Here is a 20973-nt window from a genome sequence, read left to right on the forward strand (position 1 = left end):
ATATCATGCCTCCCATATTGCCATGTCAAGCCTCTAACCATCCTTTCCTAGCAAACCGTTGTTTGGCTAAGTTACCGCTTTTGCTCAGCCCTTCTTATAGCGTTGCTAGTTGCAGGTGAAGTTGAAGTTGGTTCCATGTTGGAACATGGATATTCTTGGAATATCACAATATCTCTTATTTAATTAATGCATCTATATATTTGGTAAAGGGTGGAAGGCTCGGCCTTATGCCTGGTGTTTTGTTCCACTCTTGCCGCCCTAGTTTCCGTCATACCGGTATTATGTTCCTTGAGTTTGCGTTCCTTACACGGTTGGGTGATTTATGGGACCCCCTTGACAGTTCGCCTTGAATAAAACTCCTCCAGCAAGGCCCCACCTTGGTTTTACATTTGCCTACCTAAGCCTTTTTCCCTTGGGTTTTCGCGAGCCCGAGGGTCATCTTTATTTTAACCCACCGGGCCAGTGCTCCTCTGAGTGTTGGTCCAAACTAGAGCACCGTGCGGGACCGTCCCTTGGCAACTTGGTTTACGTTGGTACATGTACGCTTCGCTTATCCGGTGTGCCCTGAGAACGAGATATGTGCAGCTCCTATCGGGATTTGTCGGCACATTCGGGCGGCTTTGCTGGTCTTGTTTTACCATTGTCGAAATGTCTTGTAAACCGGGATTCTGAGACTGATCGGGTCTTCCCGGGAGAAGGTTTATCCTTCGTTGACCGTGAGAGCTTATAATGGGCTAAGTTGGGACACCCCTGCAGGATATTATCTTTCGAAAGCCATGCCCGCGGTTATGAGGCAGATGGGTATTTGTTAATGTCCGGTTGTAGAGAACTTGACACTTGACTTAAATTAAAATACATCAACCGTGTGTGTAGCCGTGATGGTCTCTTCTCGGCGGAGTCCGGGAAGTGAACACGGTTTGAGTTATGCTTGAACGTAAGTAGTTTCAGGATCACTTCTTGATCATTTCTAGCTTCGCGACCGTTGCGTTGCTTCTCTTCTCGCTCTCCTTTGCGTATGTTAGCCACCATATATGCTTAGTGCCTGCTGCAGCTCCACCTCATTACACCATCCTTTCCTATAAGCTTAAATAGTCTTGATCTCGCGGGTGTGATATTGCTGAGTCCTCGTGACTCACAGATTCTACCAAAACAGTTGCAGGTCCCGACGATGCTAGTGCAGATGACGCAACCGAGCTCAAGTGGGAATTCGACGAGGAACGTGGTCTTTACTATGTTTCTTTTCCTGATGATCTGTAGTGGAGCCCAGTTGGGACGATCGGGTATCTAGCATTTGGGGTTATCTTATTTCCATTTGGATTTGACCGTAGTCGGTCTATGTGTGGATTTTGGATGATGTATGAATTAATTTATGTATTGTATGAAGTGGCGATTGTAAGCCAACTCTCGTTATCCTATTCTTGTTCATTACATGGGATTGTGTGAAGATGACCCTTCTTGCGACAATACCTACAATGCGGTTATGCCTCTAAGTCGTGCCTCGACACGTGGGAGATATAGCCGCATCGTGGGCGTTACAAGTTGGTAATCAGAGCCATCCCCGAATTAGGAGCCCCCTGCTTGATCGAATCGCTGGCGTTGTTGAGTCTAGAACAAAAATGTTTTGAGTCTTAGGATTATATATATCGGAGAGTAGGATTCTTTTTACTCCTCAGTCCCTTCGTCACTCTGGTGAGGCCTCCTGACGTAGAAGTTTTGACTCTTCTCTCCTCAAATTTCACTAAATTTTTTTTTAGCATCACATGGGTATCTTGGAATCGTTCCAATGGTTTTGTGACGAGAACATTGTTCTTGGTGCCTCCTGACATTTAGGGGTTGTGGCAGTGTCCCGGAGAGTTGAGCTCCGAGGTGTTGTCGTCACAATTTTATCGTTGCAGTTCTGGAATACCTGAGTTTCGCCGACATCGAAAATCTCTTTTATGCAGTTGTTGGTGAGATCACCTCGACGCCACCCGGTACTGGGGTGGGAGTTCAGGAGTATTGCCATAACTCGTATAACGGATGCTTTTCGAAGGTTGAGGTACACGATTTCCGAAGGTTTCTTGGTTATGTGTTGACGAATGGATACAGCTGGATCTAGGGATTGCTAGTTTGGGTGATATATTTTGTGTCCCCTGTATCCCCAACACCAGATTGCATAACCAGAAATTTCAGGAGTTTATAGGTGGGATTCAAGTAGCTCTTAGCATTTCTTCCCGCAGATATTTGGTTTGTGATTGGGTAATCCTTACCACTTATTTGTTCCAGTTGCACCTTGTTATTTTATTCATCAATCTCTTATCAAGTGGCTTCTCACCTTATGGAAGTGTGATGATTTACTATGGAATTCATTCGTTCATCCTCGTTCGAATGTTTATTGTGAAGACTATATGTTGCAATTTCTATCCATTGATTCAATTTACCTATCTGTCTATCAAGATGCTAACGGATGTCACCCTCTTCAGGATGGCTCTGCCAATGCGTTAGAATCCGGAACGCAATGAGGGGAGTCAGGCGAACCCTCCGCCACCACCTCCACCTCCGGAGGCATGGCAAGCTATCATGGCAGCCAGCAACGCCAATGCTCAGATGATTTTGCAACTCTTGCAAGAATGCACCCAAGGGCAAGGCAATCAAGGAAATCAAGGCCAAGGCAACAATCAGCCTCACTTCGCTACCCTCAACCAGTTCCTCGCAAATCAACCGAAGTCTTTTAGCTACTGTGCCGAGGCCACAGACGCCGATGATTGGCTCGTGGACATTAACAAGCATTTTAAATGTAGCAATGTCAGGCCTGAGGACTTTGTCAAGTTCGCTTCTTTTCAACTCAAGGATCAAGCTGCCGAGTGGTATCAACAATACAAAGATTCCAGAGGAGGTCGTGTGATTACCTGGGATGATTTCCGCCGAGACTTCAAAGCTCACCACATTCCACAAAGTGTTGTTGAGAGCAAGCGTGAGGAGTTCCGCAATCTCAAGCAAGGCAGCATGTCCGTGTATCAATACAATACCCAGTTTCAGAAACTCGCTCGCTTCGCTAAGCAAGACGTTCCTGATGAAAAGAGCATGATCTATCAATTCAGAGGTGGCCTCAGAGAAGATCTGCAATTACCTCTCGTGCTTTTTGAGCCGACCAAGTATGATGATTTCTACAATATGGCACTGAAGCAAGAGGCTGCTCAGCTCAAGTGTGAGGCTTCTAAGAAGAGAGTTAGGGACGCAGTTCAGTCTTCTTCTTCCTCACTAGTGGCTGCTAAGCAACAGAAGTTTTGGTTGCCTCCTCCTCCTCCGTTTCATCAGCCTTTCCAGCAGAAGAACAAAGGTGGCCATGGATCTTCCCACCCACCCAACCCTGGCTATCAGAACAAGTCTCAGAATCAAGCTCCAAAGTTGAATGCTCCTTATCATCGTCCACTCTCAGAGGTGACTTGCAACAAGTATCAGGAGAAAGGTCACTATGCTAACAAGTGTTTCAACCAAAGGCGCCTTCCGCCTCCTCCTCCTGTGAGATCTTCCAGCAATGCAGTGGTCAAGCATAATCCCAAGTCTGCAAAGGTGAACATGATGAATGCAGCTCAAGCGGAGGAATCTACTGATGTGATAATGGGTAATCTCTCAGTTAATGATATTCCTGCAAAAGTTTTATTTGATACTGGTGCATCGCTTTGTTTCATGCAAGATCGTTCTTTGCAAAGAATGATTTTACTTGGTCTTACCTGGATAAACCATTGGGTGTGGTTTCTCCGGGGAAGTCAATGAGAGCCAACTCGATAGTTCCTGATGTCTCTATCAAGATGGGCGATTATAAATTTATGTCTTCTCCAATTGTCCTTGGTGACTCGGATATTGATCTAATTCTCAGAATGGACTGGCTTTCTAAGCACAAGGCTCAACTTGATTGTGCTGCTAGGAAATTCAATTGACACACTCTTCTGAGGATGTTATCATCTATGCCGCTCGTGATGAAACCATTCGGTTGTTTTCTCTCAGTGAGAAAGGCGAGTTGGATGCTATCTCTCAGATTCCAGTCGTTTGTGAGTACCAAGATGTCTTTCCAGAAGAGCTTCTGGGTATGCCTCCTCACCGGCCAGTTGAGTTCGTTATCGATCTTGAGCCTGGCACGGAACCCGTTTGCAAGCGTCCTTACAAGCCTGGACCCAAGGAGCTGAAAGAATTGAAGAAACAGCTCGATGAACAAGAGCGTCTGGGCTTGATCAGACCGAGTTCATCTCCGTGGGGTTGTGGTGTTCTTTTTGTCCAGAAGAAGGATGGCACGGACCGACTTTGTGTCGACTACCGTCCATTGAACAAGAAGACAATCAAGAACAAGTATCCACTTCCTAACATCAATGAGCTATTCGAGCAACTTAAAGGTGCTAAAGTATTCTCCAAGCTTGACCTTCGTATGGGTTATCATCAGATTCGCATTCGTGAAGAAGATATTCCCAAGACAACATTCAGAACAAGCTTTGGTTCTTATGAATATACTGTCATGTCTTTCGGCCTTGTCAATGCTCCTCCAACATTCTCTCGAATGATGAACTTCATCTTCAACCCCTATACCAATGAATTCGTCCTGGTGTATCTCGATGATATCTTGGTCTTCTCCAAGAATAAGAAGGATCATGCCAAACATTTGCGATTGGTGCTCGACAAGCTCAGAGAGTATCAATTCTATGCGAAGTTTTCCAAATGTGAGTTTTGGCTTGATGAAGTTCTTTACCTTGGTCATATCATCTCTGCTAAGGGCATCGCTGTTAATCCCGAGAAGGTGTCTGCAATTCTGAATTGGGAACCTCCTCAGAATGTCAAGCAGCTCCGCAGTTTCCTTGGTCTTGCAAGCTATTGCCGAAGATTCGTTGAGAATTTCTCTAAGATTGCAAAGCCTCTTTCCAACCTCCTCCAGAAGCATGTGAAGTATGTCTGGACTCCTGAGTATGACGTTGCTTTCAACACTCTCAAAGAGAAACTCGTCACAGCTCCTGTCTTAACTCCTCCTGATGAATCCAAGCCATTCGAAGTTTTCTGTGATGCTTCTCTTCAAGGTCTCGGTGCTGCGTTAATGCAAGAGAAGAAAGTTGTGGCCTATACCTCTCGTCAATTCAAGCCCAACGAAAAGAACTACCCCACTCACGATCTTGAGTTGGCGGCAGTTGTCCATGCATTAATAACATGGAGACATCTCTTGTTGGGAAGACAAGTGGACATATTCACCGATCACAAGAGTCTCAAGTACATCTTCACTCAGCCCAACCTCAACCTCAGGCAAACTCGATGGGTCGAAATGATTCAAGAGTACAATCCGAGTATTGAATATACTCTAGGCAAGGCCAATGTCATTGCAGATGCTTTGAGCAGGAAGGCTTATTGCAACAGCTTAATTCTCAAGCCATTTCAACCGGATCTTTGTGAAGCTTTCCGCAAGCTGAATCTCCAAGTTGTTCCTCAAGGCTTTCTTGCCAACTTCCTAGTCTCTCCTACTTTGGAAGATCAAATTCGTGAGGCACAACTCCTGGATACCATGGTGAAGAAGGTGAAATGTGGTATTGACAAGGGTCTTTCCAAATACAAGTGCTATCGCATTGATGACAGAGACACTTTATTCTTCGAGGACCGGATTGTGGTTCCTAAAGGTGATCTAAGGAAAGTCATAATGAACGAGGCGCACAATTCTCTTCTTTCCATTCATCCTGGAAGTACGAAGATGTACCATGACCTCAAGCAGTCGTATTGGTGGACTCGAATGAAGCGAGAAATCGCTCAATTCGTGAATGAATGTGATGTCTGTCGAAGGGTGAAAGCAGAACACCAACGACCAGCTGGTCTCCTCCAACCTCTTGCTATCCCAGAATGGAAGTTTGATCATATCGAAATGGACTTCGTGACTGGATTTCCTAAGTCCAAGCGCGGAAATGATGCTATCTTCGTTGTCATCGACAAGCTTACTAAAGTGGCTCATTTCCTTCCAATCAAAGAATCTATCACAGTAGTTCAGTTGGTAGACCTATACACCTCCAAGATTGTCTCCTTGCACGGCATTCCACAATTGATATATTCAGATCGTGGAAGCATCTTCACTTCTAAGTTCTGGGACTCTTTTCAGAAGGCCATGGCTACCAACATTCGCTTCAGCACAGCTTTCCATCCTCAAACTAGTGGCCAAGTCGAGCGAGTCAATCAAATCCTTGAACATATGCTCAGGGCTTGTGTCATTTCCTTTGGCATGAAGTGGGAAGATTGTCATCCATATGCCGAATTCTCCTACAACAACAGCTTCCAAGCGAGTTCGGGCAAGGCACCGTTTGAGATTCTATATGGCAGAACGTGCCGTACTCCTCTCAATTGGTGAGAGACTGGTGAACGCCAACTTCTTGGCAACGACTTAATCACAGAGGCTGAAGAAATGTGTAAAGTCATCCGTGAAAATCTCAAAGCCGCGCAATCGCGCCAGAAGAGTTACTATGATAGTAAGCACCGTGACTTGGCTTTCGAGATCGGAGACCATGTCTACCTCCGTGTCTCTCCAATGAAAGGCACTCGTCGCTTCGGTATCAAAGGGAAGCTTGCCCCTAGATACGTGGGTCCTTTCAAGATCATTGGCAAAAGAGGCGACCTCGCCTATCAACTTGAGCTTCCCTCCAACTTCGCGAACGTGCACGATGTGTTCCACGTGTCACAGCTCCGCAAGTGCTTCAAGACTCCTGAGCGCACCATCAACTTCGAAGAGATTGACCTCCAAGAAGATCTGTCTTATCATGAGCACCCCGTTGCTATTCTTGAAGAAACTAAGCGCAAGACTCGCAACAAGTCAATCAAATTCCTGAAAGTGAAGTGGTCGCACCATTCCGATCGAGAAGCCACCTGGGAGCGCGAGGACCACCTCCGTTCCGAATATCCGGACTTCTTTCAGTCCTAGATCTCAGGACGAGATCCTCTCGTAGTGGTGGAGTGTTGTAACACCCCGGATGTAACTTTCCATATTTGTAACTCCAACTCTTGCCATTTTCGGCTATGTGTTATGATATTCCCTCTGTGGTTGGGTTTTGTCTTTCGTTTTGCATTTTTTTCATGTCATGCATCTCATATCATGTCATCATGTCCATCTCATTTGCATACGTGTTCGTCTCATGCATCCAAGCATTTTCCCCGTTGTCCGTTTTGCAATCCGGCACTCCCACATGCACCGGCGCACCCCCTCTTGTCTCTTTTCGTGAGCGGGTGTTAAACATTCTTGGAATGGACCGAGGTTTGCCAAGTGGCCTTGGTATACCACCGGTAGACCACCTGTCAAGTTTCGTTCCATTTGGAGGTGGTTTGATGCTCCAACGGTTAACCGGGTAACCGCAAAGTCCTTTTGTGTGTTGCAGCAAAACCCCCCTTCAAACAGCCCTATAACCCATCTAAGTCCCCTCCATGATCTCGGTCGTTCGATCACGATCGTGTGGGCGAAAACCGCACTCCATTTGGAGTCTCCTAGCTCCCTCTAACTATAAATAAGTGAGCCCCCGGATTTTTTCGCGCAGATCAATCCCTACCCCTTCCCCTCTCCGCCGCCGGACGCGTCCGTCCCGCGCTGGACGAACCCGCGCCGCCGGCCGCAGCCAACCGGAGGGCGCCACGTCACTCGTGCCCGCGCCCACTTCGCCGCCCGCCGCCGCAGCCCGCAGGGCCCGCGGGAGGCCCTCCCGGCCCAGATCCCGCGCCCCAGCGCGCGCCTCCACCTCCGCCCGCGCGGCTCCCCGCCGCCACCGCCGTTCCCGCTCCGCCCCGCACTCGCCCTCGAAGCCTCCTCCACTCCGCCGGCGCCGCGCCCCCGAGCCCGCCGTCGCCGACCCCGCCGCCGTCGCGCCGTCCGCCGCCGCCTCCTCTCCCTCACCGCGCCCCCACGCCGCGCCCGCCGTCCCGACCGCCGAGCGCCGGCCCCGTCCCTCCTCCCTCTTCGGCCGAACTCCGGTGAGTCGCGCCGCACCTCGGCTTCCGTGCCAGATCCGATCTGGAGAGGTTGACTTTTTCCCCCTTGTTTTCTGCCAAGTCCCGAAGTTTTCACACATTGTTGCCATGTTCATCGCATCATATCTCATCGCATACTGCTCCGTTTTGCATGCATGATATATCGAAATGTTCACCACGAGATGCTCTTCATTTTGTTCCATTGTGCCATGCTCGTTTGAGTCCATCTTGATGCCCAAATCTCTGGTGCAAGACTGCTATATGATGTTTACTGCTGTTACTTATTAGAGCTTGGTGTTTTGTTATTTTTGTTGCATTTGATGTGTGCATCTTATGGGCATGAGCTCTACAGGTGTTTTGATCTATGCCATGCCATCTTTATAGAGGTGTATTCCATGTATTTTTGTGATCTATGTGGTGACTAGCACAAGCGTGCAAACTAGGCTTCATGATGTTTCTGTTTTCAGGGACTTAGAATTTTGCTGTCTGTTATTTTGTTGCCATGTATCCATGTGTCTACAGTGAGATCCATGCTTCTTTTGAGTATGATCAGTAAGGATGTTTTGTAGATATAGTTGAGCTCTATCCATCCATTCCCCTGTTTGCAATTATGGAGTGCCCTAGTATGTCTTAATCTTGCTCTAGTTTTGCTATAAAATATTCCTAGCAGAATGTTAACATGATATTCAATCTTGCCAAGGTTGTTGTAGTTGATCCATACACGCAATGAACTTGCTCTTGACATGGCAGAATGTTAACATGATATTCAATCTTGCCAAGGTTCCTTTAGTATGTCGATTGCTTGCTCTGAACATTGCTACCTGATGCTGTTTCAGCCATGTCCAGTAATTTCACCAAGTCTGTGAGGCTGATATCTTTTGCATTTTTGCCTTGCTTGTTTGAACCTGTTATTGTGTGATCTAGCCGTAGCTCAGTGTTCATCTTTTGTCAAGCATCTCCTGTAGATTACGGCCATATGCTTTGTTGCTATGTTGGGGTGCCGTGGCATAGTTACTTGATGTATTCTAAGTGCTATCATGCTGTTAATCACAGAATCGTGTCATTCTTGTTTTGCTTGCCATTTGCAAACCGTGCATTCGTTTCCGGTGATCTTTATATCGATTTCGACCGAAATCATATCATCTTTCCAGTGGCATACTTGGTTTGCCAAGTTACTGCCTTGTTCATCCTTTTTCTTCCGGAGCACGCATATGCATCGCATATCACATCTCGCATATCATGCATGTATTGCATCATGTTGCTTGTCCATTCCCCGTGATTGATTGTGGTTCCATTGCTTGTGTTCTTGCTATGGGTAGAACTGGGAGACGAGTTCGTGAACGAGGAACCTATTGAGTACGCTTACGAGGATCAAGCTTTCGACAACTCTGAGAACCTTGCAGGCAAGATGACCATACCCTCGAAATCACTTCTATCTTTGCTTTGCTAGTTGTTCGTTCTATTGCTATGCTGCGCTACCTACCACTTGCTATATCATGCCTCCCATATTGCCATGTCAAGCCTCTAACCATCCTTTCCTAGCAAACCGTTGTTTGGCTAAGTTACCGCTTTTGCTCAGCCCTTCTTATAGCGTTGCTAGTTGCAGGTGAAGTTGAAGTTGGTTCCATGTTGGAACATAGATATTTTTGGAATATCACAATATCTCTTATTTAATTAATGCACCTATTTATTTGGTAAAGGGTGGAAGGCTCGGCCTTATGCCTGGTGTTTCGTTCCACTCTTGCCGCCCTAGTTTTCGTCATACCGGTATTATGTTCCTTGTGTTTGCGTTCCCTAGGCGGTTGGGTAATTTATGGGACCCCCTTGACAGTTCGCCTTGAATAAAACTCCTCCAGCAAGGCCCAACCTTGGTTTTACATTTGCCTACCTAAGCCTTTTTCCCTTGGGTTTTCGCGAGCCCGAGGGTCATCTTTATTTTAACCCACTGGGCCAGTGCTCCTCTGAGTGTTGGTCCAAACTAGAGCACCGTGCGGGACCGTCCCTTGGCAACTTGGGTTACGTTGGTACCTGTACGCTTTGCTTATCCGGTGTGCCCTGAGAACGAGATATGTGCAGCTCCTATCGGGATTTGTCGGCACATTCTGGCGGCTTTGCTGGTCTTTTTTTACCATTGTCGAAATGGCTTGTAAACCGGGATTCCGAGACTGATCGGGTCTTCCCGGGAGAAGGTTTATCCTTCGTTGACCATGAGAGCTTATAATGGGCTAAGTTGGGACACCCCTGCAGGGTATTATCTTTCGAAAGCCGTGCCCGCGGTTATGAGGCAGATGGGAATTTGTTAATGTCCGGTTGTAGAGAACTTGACACTTGACTTAAATTAAAATACATCAACCGTGTGTGTACCGGGATGGTCTCTTCTCGATGGAGTCCGGGAAGTGAACACGGTTTGAGTTATGCTTGAACGTAAGTAGTTTCAGGATCTCTTCTTGATCATTTCTAGCTTCGCGACCATTGCGTTGCTTCTCTTCCCGCTCTCATATGCGTATGTTAGCCACCATATATGCTTAGTGCTTGCTCCAGCTCCACCTCATTACACCATCCTTTCCTATAAGCTTAAATAGTCTTGATCTCGCGGGTGTGAGATTGCTGAGTCCTCGTGACTCACAGATTCTACCAAAACAGTTACAGGTGCCGACGATGCTAGTGCAGATGATGCAACAGAGCTCAAGTGGGAGTTCGACGAGGAACGTGGTCGTTACAATGTTTCTTTTCCTGATGATCAGTAGTGGAGCCTGTTGGAAATATGCCCTAGAGGCAATAATAAATGGTTATTATTATATTTCTTTGTTCATGGTAATTGTCTATTGTTCATGCTATAATTGTATTGTCCGGAAATCGTAATACATGTGTGAATACATAGACTACAACGTGTCCCTAGTAAGCCTCTAGTTGAGTAGCTCGTTGATCAACAGATAGTCCTGGTTTCCTGACTATGGACATTGGATGTCATTGATAATGGGATCACATCATTAGAAGAATGATGTGATGGACAAGACCCAATCCTAAGCATAGCATAAAAGATCGTGTAGTTTCGTTTGCTAGAGCTTTTCCAATGTCAAGTATCTTCTCCTTAGACCATGAGATCGTGCAACTCCCGGATACCGGAGGAGTGCTTTGGGTGTGCCAAACATCACAACGTAACTGGGTGACTATAAAGGTGCACTACGGGTATCTCCGAAAGTGTCTGTTGGGTTGGCACGGATCGAGACTGGGATTTGTCACTCCGTTTGACGGAGAGGTATCTCTGGGCCCACTCGGTAATGCATCATCATAATGAGCTCAATGTGACTAAGGGGTTAGTCACGGGATCATGCATTGCGGTACGAGTAAAGAGACTTGCCGGTAACGAGATTGAACAAGGTATAGGGATTTCGACGATCGAATCTCGGGCAAGTAACATACCGATTGACAAAGGGAATTGAATACGGGATTGATTGAATCCTCGACACCGTGGTTCATCCGATGAGAACATCATGGAACATGTGGGAGCCAACATGGGTATCCAGATCCCGCTGTTGGTTATTGACCGGAGAGGTGTCTCGGTCAGGTCTGCATGTCTCCCGAACCCGTAGGGTCTACACACTTAAGGTTCGGTGACGCTAGGGTTGTAGAGATATGTGTATGCGGAAACCCGAATGTTGTTCGGAGTCCCGGATGAGATCCCGGACATCACGAGGAGTTCCGGAATGGTCCGGAGGTGAAGAATTATATATAGGAAGTCAAGTTTCGGCCACCAGGAAAGTTTCGGGGGTTACCGGTATTGTACCGGGACCACCGGAAGGGTCCCGGGGGTCCACCGGGTGGGGCCACCTATCCCGGAGGGCCCCATGGGCTGAAGTGGGAGGGTAACCAGCCCCTAGTGGGCTGGGGCGCCCCCCATGGGCCTCCCCCCTGCGCCTAGGGTTGGAAACCCTGGGGTGGGGGGCGCCCCACTTGCCTTGGGGGGCAATTCCCCCCTTGGTCGCCACCCCTTGCCCTAGATGGGTTGTGGCCGGCGCCCCCCTCCCAGGGGGCCCATATAAAGGGGGGGAGGGAGGGCAGCAATATCTCAGCCTTGGGCGCCTCCCTCCTCCCCTGCAACACCTCTCTCTCTCGTATAAGCTCGGCGAAGCCCTGCCGAGACCCGCTACATCCACCACCACGCCGTCGTGCTGCTGGATCTCCATCAACCTCTCCTTCCCCTTGCTGGATCAAGAAGGAGGATACGTCACAGCACCGTAGTTTGCCAATTCTTCTTGCCGCTACCAGTCTTTTCTTGTTTCGGCGGCATTGTAGGATGAAGCGGCCCGGACCAACCTTACACGTACGCTTACGTGAGACAGGTTCCACCGACTGACATGCACTAGTTGCATAAGGTGGCTAGCGGGTGTCTGTCTCTCCTACTTTAGTCGGAACGGATTCGATGAAAAGGGTCCTTATGAAGGGTAAATAGAAATTGGCAAATCACGTTGTGGTCATACGTAGGTAAGAAACGTTCTTGCTAGAAACCTACAAACCACGTAAAAACTTGCAACAACAATTAGAGGACGTCTAACTTGTTTTTGCAGCATGTGTCATGTGATGTGATATGGCCAGAAGATGTGATGAATGATATATGTGATGTATGAGATTGATCATATTCTTGTAATAGGAATCATGACTTGCATGTCGATGAGTATGACAACCGGCAGGAGCCATAGGAGTTGTCTTTATTATTTTGCATGACCTGCGTGTCATTGAATAACGCCATGTAAATTACTTTACTTTGTTGCTAAACGTGTTAGCCATAGAAGTAGAAGTAATCGTTGGCGTGACGACTTCATGAAGACACAATGATGGAGATCATGATGATGGAGATCATGGTGTCATGCCGGTGACGAAGATGATCATGGTGCCCCGAAGATGGAAATCAAAGGAGCATAATGATATTGGCCATATCATGTCACTATTTGATTGCATGTGATGTTTATCATGTTTTTGCATCTTATTTGCTTAGAACGACGGTAGTAAGTAAGATGATCCCTTATGATAATTTCAAGAAAAGTGTTCCCCCTAACTGTGCACCGTTGCGAAGGTTCGTTGTTTCGAAGCACCACGTGATGATCGGGTGTGATAGATTCTAACGTTCGAATACAACGGGTGTTGACGAGCCTAGCATGTACAGACATGGCCTCGGAACACACGCAATACACTTAGGTTGACTTGACGAGCCTAGCATGTACAGACATGGCCTCGGAACACGGAGGACCGAAAGGTCGAGCATGAGTCGTATAGAAGATACGATCAACATGGAGATGTTCACCGATCTTGACTAGTCCGTCTCACGTGATGATCGAACACGGCCTAGTTAACTCGGATCATGTTTCACTTAGATGACTAGAGGGATGTCTATCTGAGTGGGAGTTCATTGAATAATTTGATTATATGAACTTAATTATCATGAACTTAGTCTAAAATCTTTACACTATGTCTTGTAGATCAAATGGCCAACGTTGTCCTCAATTTCAACGCGTTCCTAGAGAAAACCAAGCTGAAAGATGATGGCAGCAACTATACGGACTGGGTCCAGAACCTGAGGATCATCCTCATAGTAGCCAAGAAAGATTATGTCTTAGAAGCACCGCTAGGTGAAGCACCAATCCCTGAGAACCAAGACGTTATGAACGCTTGGCAGCAGCGTGCTGATGATTACTCCCTCGTTCAGTGCGGCATGCTTTACAGCTTAGAACCGGGTCTCCAAAAGTGTTTTGAGAAACATGGAGCATATGAGATGTTCGAGGAGCTGAAATTGGTTTTCCAAGCTCATGCCCGGGTCGAGAGATATGAAGTCTCCGACAAGTTCTTTAGCTGTAAAATGGAGGAAAATAGTTCTGTAAGTGAGCACATACTCAGAATGTCTGGGTTGCACAACCGCTTGACTCAGCTGGGAGTTAATCTCCCGGATGACGCGGTCATTGACAGAATCCTTCAGTCGCTTCCACCAAGCTTCAAGAGCTTTGTGATGAACTACAATATGCAGGGGATGGAAAAGACCATTCCTGAGGTATATTCAATGCTGAAATCAGCTGAGGTAGAGATCAGAAAAGAACATCAAGTGTTGATGGTGAATAAAACCACTAAGTTCAAGAAGGGCAAGGGTAAGAAGAACTTCAAGAAGGACGGCAAGGGAGTTGCCGCGCCCGGTAAGCCAGTTGCCGGGAAGAAGTCGAAGAATGGACCCAAGCCTGAAACTGAGTGCTTTTATTGCAAGGGAAGTGGTCACTGGAAGCGGAACTGCCCCAAATACTTAGCGGACAAGAAGAAGGCCGGCAACACCAAAGGTATATGTGATATACATGTAATTGATGTGTACCTTACCAGTACTCGTAGTAGCTCCTGGGTATTTGATACCGGTGCGGTTGCTCATATTTGTAACTCAAAACAGGAACTACGAATAGACGGAGACTGGCAAAGGACGAGGTGACGATGCGCGTCGGGAATGGTTCCAAGGTCGATGTGATCGCCGTCGGCACGCTACCTCTGCATCTACCCACGGGATTAGTTTTAAACCTCAATAATTGTTATTTAGTACCAGCTTTGAGCATGAACATTGTATCTGGATCTCGTTTAATTCGAGATGGCCACTCATTTAAATCTGAGAATAATGGTTGTTCTATTTATTTGAGAGATATGTTTTATGGTCATGCCCCGCTGGTCAATGGTTTATTTTTGATGAATCTCAAACGTGATGTTACACATGTTCATAGTGTGAATACCAAAAGATGTAAAGTTGATAACGATAGTCCCACATACTTGTGGCACTGCCGCCTTGGTCACATTGGTGTCAAGCGCATGAAGAAGCTCCATGCAGATGGACTTTTGGAGTCTCTTGATTACGAATCATTTGACACGTGCGAACCATGCCTCATGGGTCAGATGACCAAGACTCCGTTCTCCGGAACAATGGAGCGAGCAACCAACTTATTGGAAATCATACATACCGATGTGTGCGTTCCAATGAGTGTTGAGGCTCGCGGAGGATATCGTTATGTTCTCACTCTCACTGATGATTTAAGTAGATATGGGCATGTCTACCTAATGAAACACAAGTCTGAAACCTTTGAAAAGTTCAAGGAATTTCAGAGTGAAGTTGAGAATCAACGTGACAGGAAAATAAAATTCTTACGATCAGATCGTGGTGGAGAATATTTAAGTCACGAATTTGGTACACACTTAAGGAAATGTGGAATAGTTTCACAACTCACGCCGCCTGGAACACCTCAGAGAAACGGTGTGTCCGAACGTCGTAATCGCACTCTATTGGATATGGTGCGATCTATGATGTCTCTTACTGATTTACCGCTCTCATTTTGTGGCTATGCTTTAGAGACTGGCGCATTCACTTTAAATAGGGCTCCGTCGAAATCCGTTGAGACGACACCGTATGAATTATGGTTTGGGAAGAAACCTAAGCTGTCGTTTCTAAGAGTTTGGGGATGCGATGCTTATGTCAAGAAACTTAAACCTGAAAAGCTCGAACCCAAGTCGGAAAAATGCGTCTTCATGGGATACCCTAAGGAAACTATTGGGTATACCTTCTACCTCAGATCCGAAGGCAAGATCTTCGTTGCCAAGAACTGGTCCTTTCTAGAGAAGGAGTTTCTCTTGAAAGAATTGAGTGGGAGGAAAGTGGAACTTGATGAGGTGATAGTCACCCCTTCCGAACCGGAAAGTAGCGCAGCGCGGGAAAATGTTCCTGTGGTGCCTACACCGACTGGGGAGGAAGTTAATGATGATGATCATGAAGCTTTGGATCAAGTTACTACTGAACTTCGTAGGTCGACAAGGACACGTTCCGCACTAGAGTGGTACGGCAACCCTGTCCTGGAAATCATGTTGTTAGACAACGGTGAACCTTCGAACTATGAAGAAGCGATGGCGGGCCCGGATTCCGACAAATGGCTAGAAGCCATGAAATCCGAGATAGGATCCATGTATGAAAACGAAGTATGGACTTTGACTGACTTGCCTGATGATCGGCGAGCCATAGAAAACAAATGGATCTTTAAGAAGAAGACGAACGCGGATGGTAATGTGACCCTCTACAAAGCTCGACTTGTCGCTAAGGGTTGTCGACAAGTTCAAGGGGTTGACTACGATGAGACTTCCTCACCCGTAGCAAAGCTGAAGTCCGTCCGAATCATGTTAGCAATTGCTGCATACTATGATTATGAGATATGGCAGATGGATGTCAAAACGGCATTCCTTAACGGCTTCCTTAAGGAAGAGTTGTATATGATGCAGCCGGAAGGTGTTGTCGATCCTAAGAATGCTAACAAAGTATGCAAGCTCCAGCGCTCAATCTATGGGCTGGTGCAAGCATCTCGGAGTTGGAACATTTGCTTTGATGAGATGATCAAAGCGTTTGGGTTTACACAGACTTATGGAGAAGCCTGTGTTTACAAGAAAGTGAGTGGGAGCTCTGTAGCATTTCTCATATTGTATGTGGATGACATATTATTGATGGGAAATGATATAGAATTCTTGGAAAGTATAAAGGCCTATTTGAATAAGTGTTTTCCAATGAAGGACCTTGGAGAAGCTGCTTATATATTAGGCATCAAGATCTATAGAGATAGATCGAGACGCCTCATTGGTCTTTCACAGAGTACATACCTTGACAAGATATTGAAGAAGTTCAATATGGATCAATCCATGAAGGGGTTCTTGCCTGTATTACAAGGTGTGCAATTGAGCACGGCTCAATGCCCGACCATGGCAGAAGATAGAGAAAAGATGAGTGTCATCCCCTATGCCTCGGCCATAGGGTCTATTATGTATGCCATGCTGTGTACCAGACCTGATGTAAACCTTGCCGTAAGTTTGGTAGGAAGGTACCAAAGTAATCCCGGCATGGAACACTGGACAGCGGTCAAGAATATCCTGAAGTACCTGAAGAGGACTAAGGACATGTTTCTCGTTTATGGAGGTGACGAAGAGCTCGTCGTAAAGGGTTACATCGACGCTAGCTTCGACACAGATCTGGATGACTCGAAGTCACAAACCGGATACGTGTATATTTTGAATGGAGGAGCAGTAAGCTGGTGCAGTTGCAAGCAAAGCGTCGTGGCGGGATCTACATGTGAAGCGGAGTACATGGCAGCCTCGGAGGCAGCAAAGGAAGCAGTCTGGATGAAGGAGTTCATTACCGACCTAGGGGTGATTCCCAATGCGTCGGGCCCGATGACTCTCTTCTGTGACAACACTGGAGCCATTGCCCTTGCGAAGGAGCCCAGGTTTCACAGGAAGACCAGGCATATCAAGCGTCGCTTCAACTCCATTCGTGAAAGTGTTCAAAATGGAGACATAGATATTTGTAAAGTACATACGGACCTGAATGTAGCAGATCCGTTGACTAAACCTCTCCCTAGAGCAAAACATGATCAACACCAGGACGCAATGGGTGTTCGATTCATCACAATGTAACTAGATTATTGACTCTAGTGCAAGTGGGAGACTGTTGGAAATATGCCCTAGAGGCAATAATAAATTGTTATTATTATATTTCTTTGTTCATGGTAATTGTCTATTGTTCATGCTATAATTGTATTGTCCGGAAATCGTAATACATGTGTGAATACATAGACTACAACGTGTCCCTAGTAAGCCTCTAGTTGACTAGCTCGTTGATCAACAGATAGTCATGGTTTCCTGACTATGGACATTGGATGTCATTGATAACGGGATCACATCATTAGGAGAATGATGTGATGGACAAGACCCAATCCTAAGCATAGCATAAAAGATCGTGTAGTTTCGTTTGCTAGAGCTTTTCCAATGTCAAGTATCTTTTCCTTAGACCATGAGATCGTGCAACTCCCGGATACCGGAGGAGTGCTTTGGGTGTGCCAAACGTCACAACGTAACTGGGTGACTATAAAGGTGCACTACGGGTATCTCCGAAAGTGTCTGTTGGGTTGGCACGTATCGAGACTGGGATTTGTCACTCCGTGTGACGGAGAGGTATCTCTGGGCCCACTCGGTAATGCATCATCATAATGAGCTCAATGTGACTAAGGGGTTAGTCACGGGATCATGCATTGCGGTACGAGTAAAGAGACTTGCCGGTAACGAGATTGAACAAGGTATAGGGATATCGACGATCGAATCTCGGGCAAGTAACATACCGATTGACAAAGGGAATTGAATACGGGATTGATTGAATCCTCGACACCGTGGTTCATCCGATGAGAACATCATGGAACATGTGGGAGCCAACATGGGTATCCAGATCCCGCTGTTGGTTATTGACCGGAGAGGCGTCTCGGTCATGTCTGCATGTCTCCCGAACCCGTAGGGTCTACACACTTAAGGTTCGGTGACGCTAGGGGTTGTAGAGATATGTGTATGCGGAAACCCGAATGTTGTTCGGAGTCCCGGATGAGATCCCGGACGGCACGAGGAGTTCCGGAATGGTCCGGAGGTGAAGAATTATATATAGGAAGTCAAGTTTCGGCCACCGGAAAAGTTTCGGGGGTTACCGGTATTGTACCGGGACCACCGGAAGGGTCCCGGGGGTCCACCGGGTGGGGCCACCTATCCCGGAGGGCCCCATGGGCTGAAGTGGGAGGGTAACCAGCCCCTAGTGGGCTGGGGCGCCCCCCATGGGCCTCCCCCCTGCGCCTAGGGTTGGAAACCCTAGGGTGGGGGGGGGGGGCGCCCCACTTGCCTTGGGGGGCGCCCCACTTGCCTTGGGGGGCAAGTTCCCCCCCTTGGCCGCCGCCCCTTGCCCTAGATGGGTTGTGGCCGGCGCCCCCCCTCCCAGGGGGCCTATATAAAGGGGGGGGAGGGAGGGCAGCAATATCTCAGCCTTGGGCGCCTCCGTCCTCCCCTGCAACACCTCTCTCTCTCGTATAAGCTCGGCGAAGCCCTGCCGAGACCCGCTACATCCACCACCACGCCGTCGTGCTGCTGGATCTCCATCAACCTCTCCTTTCCCTTGCTGGATCAAGAAGGAGGAGACGTCGCTGCACCGTACGTGTGTTGAACGCAGAGGTACCGTCCGTTCGACACTCGGTCATCGGTGATTTGGATCACGGCGAGTACGACTCCGTCATCCACGTTCATTGGAACGCTTCCGCTCGCGATCTACAAGGGTATGTAGATGCACTCCTTTCCCCTCATTGCTAGTATACTCCATAGATGCATCTTGATGAGCGTAGGAAAATTTTAAATTATGCTACGATTCCCAACAGAGCCCAGTTTGGACGATCGGGGATCTAGCATTTGGGGTTATCTTATTTTCATTTGGATTTGACCGTAGACGGTCTATGTGTGGATTTTGGATGATGTATGAATTAATTTATGTATTGTGTGAAGTGGCGATTGTAAGCCAACTCTCGTTATCCCATTCTTGTTCCTTACATGGGATTGTGTGAAGATGACCCTTCTTGCGACAAAACCACAATGCGGTTATGCCTCTAAGTCGTGCCTCGACACGTGGGAGATATAGCCGCATCGTGGGCGTTACACCCGTGGAGTCCCATTTTGCGGTACGCCACACCCCTCCCGATGAAAAGGACCCCCGTTTCGACCGTAGCGCTCCAACACAAGTCCGTTTCCTCCATTTTGCGGTACGCCACACCCCTATCGATCAACAAGACCCTTGTTTCGACTGTAGGAGGTCCGTTTCCTCCGTTTTGCGGTACGCGAGACCCCTCCCGATGAACAGGACCCCGTTTCGACCATGGCCAGTCGAACACAAGGCCGTTTCCTCCGTTCTGCAGTACGCCAGGCCTCGTTTCCATCGGCTGTTCCATCCAAGCCCTCCCGATGAACACGACGACGTATTCCGTTCCGACCCAGCCGGTTGGCTTCCCATGAACACGACGACGACGCAGTTTCTCCGTTCCGACCCAGCCATGTACACGAGCCCTGGCCATACGTATGCGTGAGTAGGCGTTCGAGACCCTGCCCATATGTACGCACGTGGCCGTATTTTCTTTCTTGCACACTGGCCGCTATAGGTACGTGTACATGCTACGTGCGCGCCTCTACTACGACACGTGCGCGCCTCTACATCGACCAGTATGTACGTACACGTTCCCGACCAGAATGACAACGCTACGTACGCTTCGACCAGGTGGGTCCTGACTGTCAGGCACTTCCTTGCGTGCGAAGATGTAGCTGGTGGGTCCCAGCAATCAGGGGGGCGAATCGTTTTTTTTGCCCGGACGCACTTCCTTGCGTGCGAAGATGTAGCTGGTGGGTCCCAGCAGTCAGGGGGAAACGTTTTTTTGCCAAATATGGTGGCCCGTCCGGTGGGTCCCCGCTGTCAGGTGGAGGAATAATTATTTTGCACGTAATAAGGAGGCACTTCCTTGCTGCGTCCGTGGACCCAGCTGTCAGCCTCTCCACATACAGTACTCTTCCGATGGAAGTCATTCCTTGACCACGTTGACCACGCCACGCCGATAGCACCAGGGCGGTGGACGACGGCGAGGCCTAGGAAGGGGACGACGCAGAGCCGGGGAAGACGCGGCAGTGGAAGCCCGCGCGGAGAGGAGTACGAGGGTTCACTGGTTCGGCTGCGGTGTGAGGCTGCCGTCGCTGCAGGGCCTGGCCAGCGGTGGGAATAGTAGGGGCGGTGAGGCCTCTGCGGCAGCACAACTGGCCACAAGAGGCAGGAGCATGTGGCACGACCGGCGCTGCTTTGGGCGGCTGGAGCAAGAAGACCAGAGGTTGAAGAAGCACTACGGCCGTTGGATGGACATCGTACGGTCACTGGAGCTAGAATCGTTCATATTGACTAAGTTGACAAAGCACTCCATCCCCGTCAACTTAGTAGGCCCACAAGTCAGCCACCCACCAAGGTGGGTCCCAACTAGCAGGGGGAGTATTCATTTTTTTTGTGCATAATAAGGAGGCACTTCCGGTGGGTCCGAGCTGATAGCGGGGGGAACGTTTTTTTCATGAAATACGGTGACCCGTCTGGTGGGTCCCAACAGTCAGGGGGAAACGTTTTTTTTGCAAAATACGGTGGCCCGT

The sequence above is a fragment of the Triticum aestivum genome, chromosome 6D (assembly GCF_018294505.1).
Source record: "Triticum aestivum cultivar Chinese Spring chromosome 6D, IWGSC CS RefSeq v2.1, whole genome shotgun sequence".
NCBI classification, from domain to species: Eukaryota; Viridiplantae; Streptophyta; class Magnoliopsida; order Poales; family Poaceae; genus Triticum; species Triticum aestivum.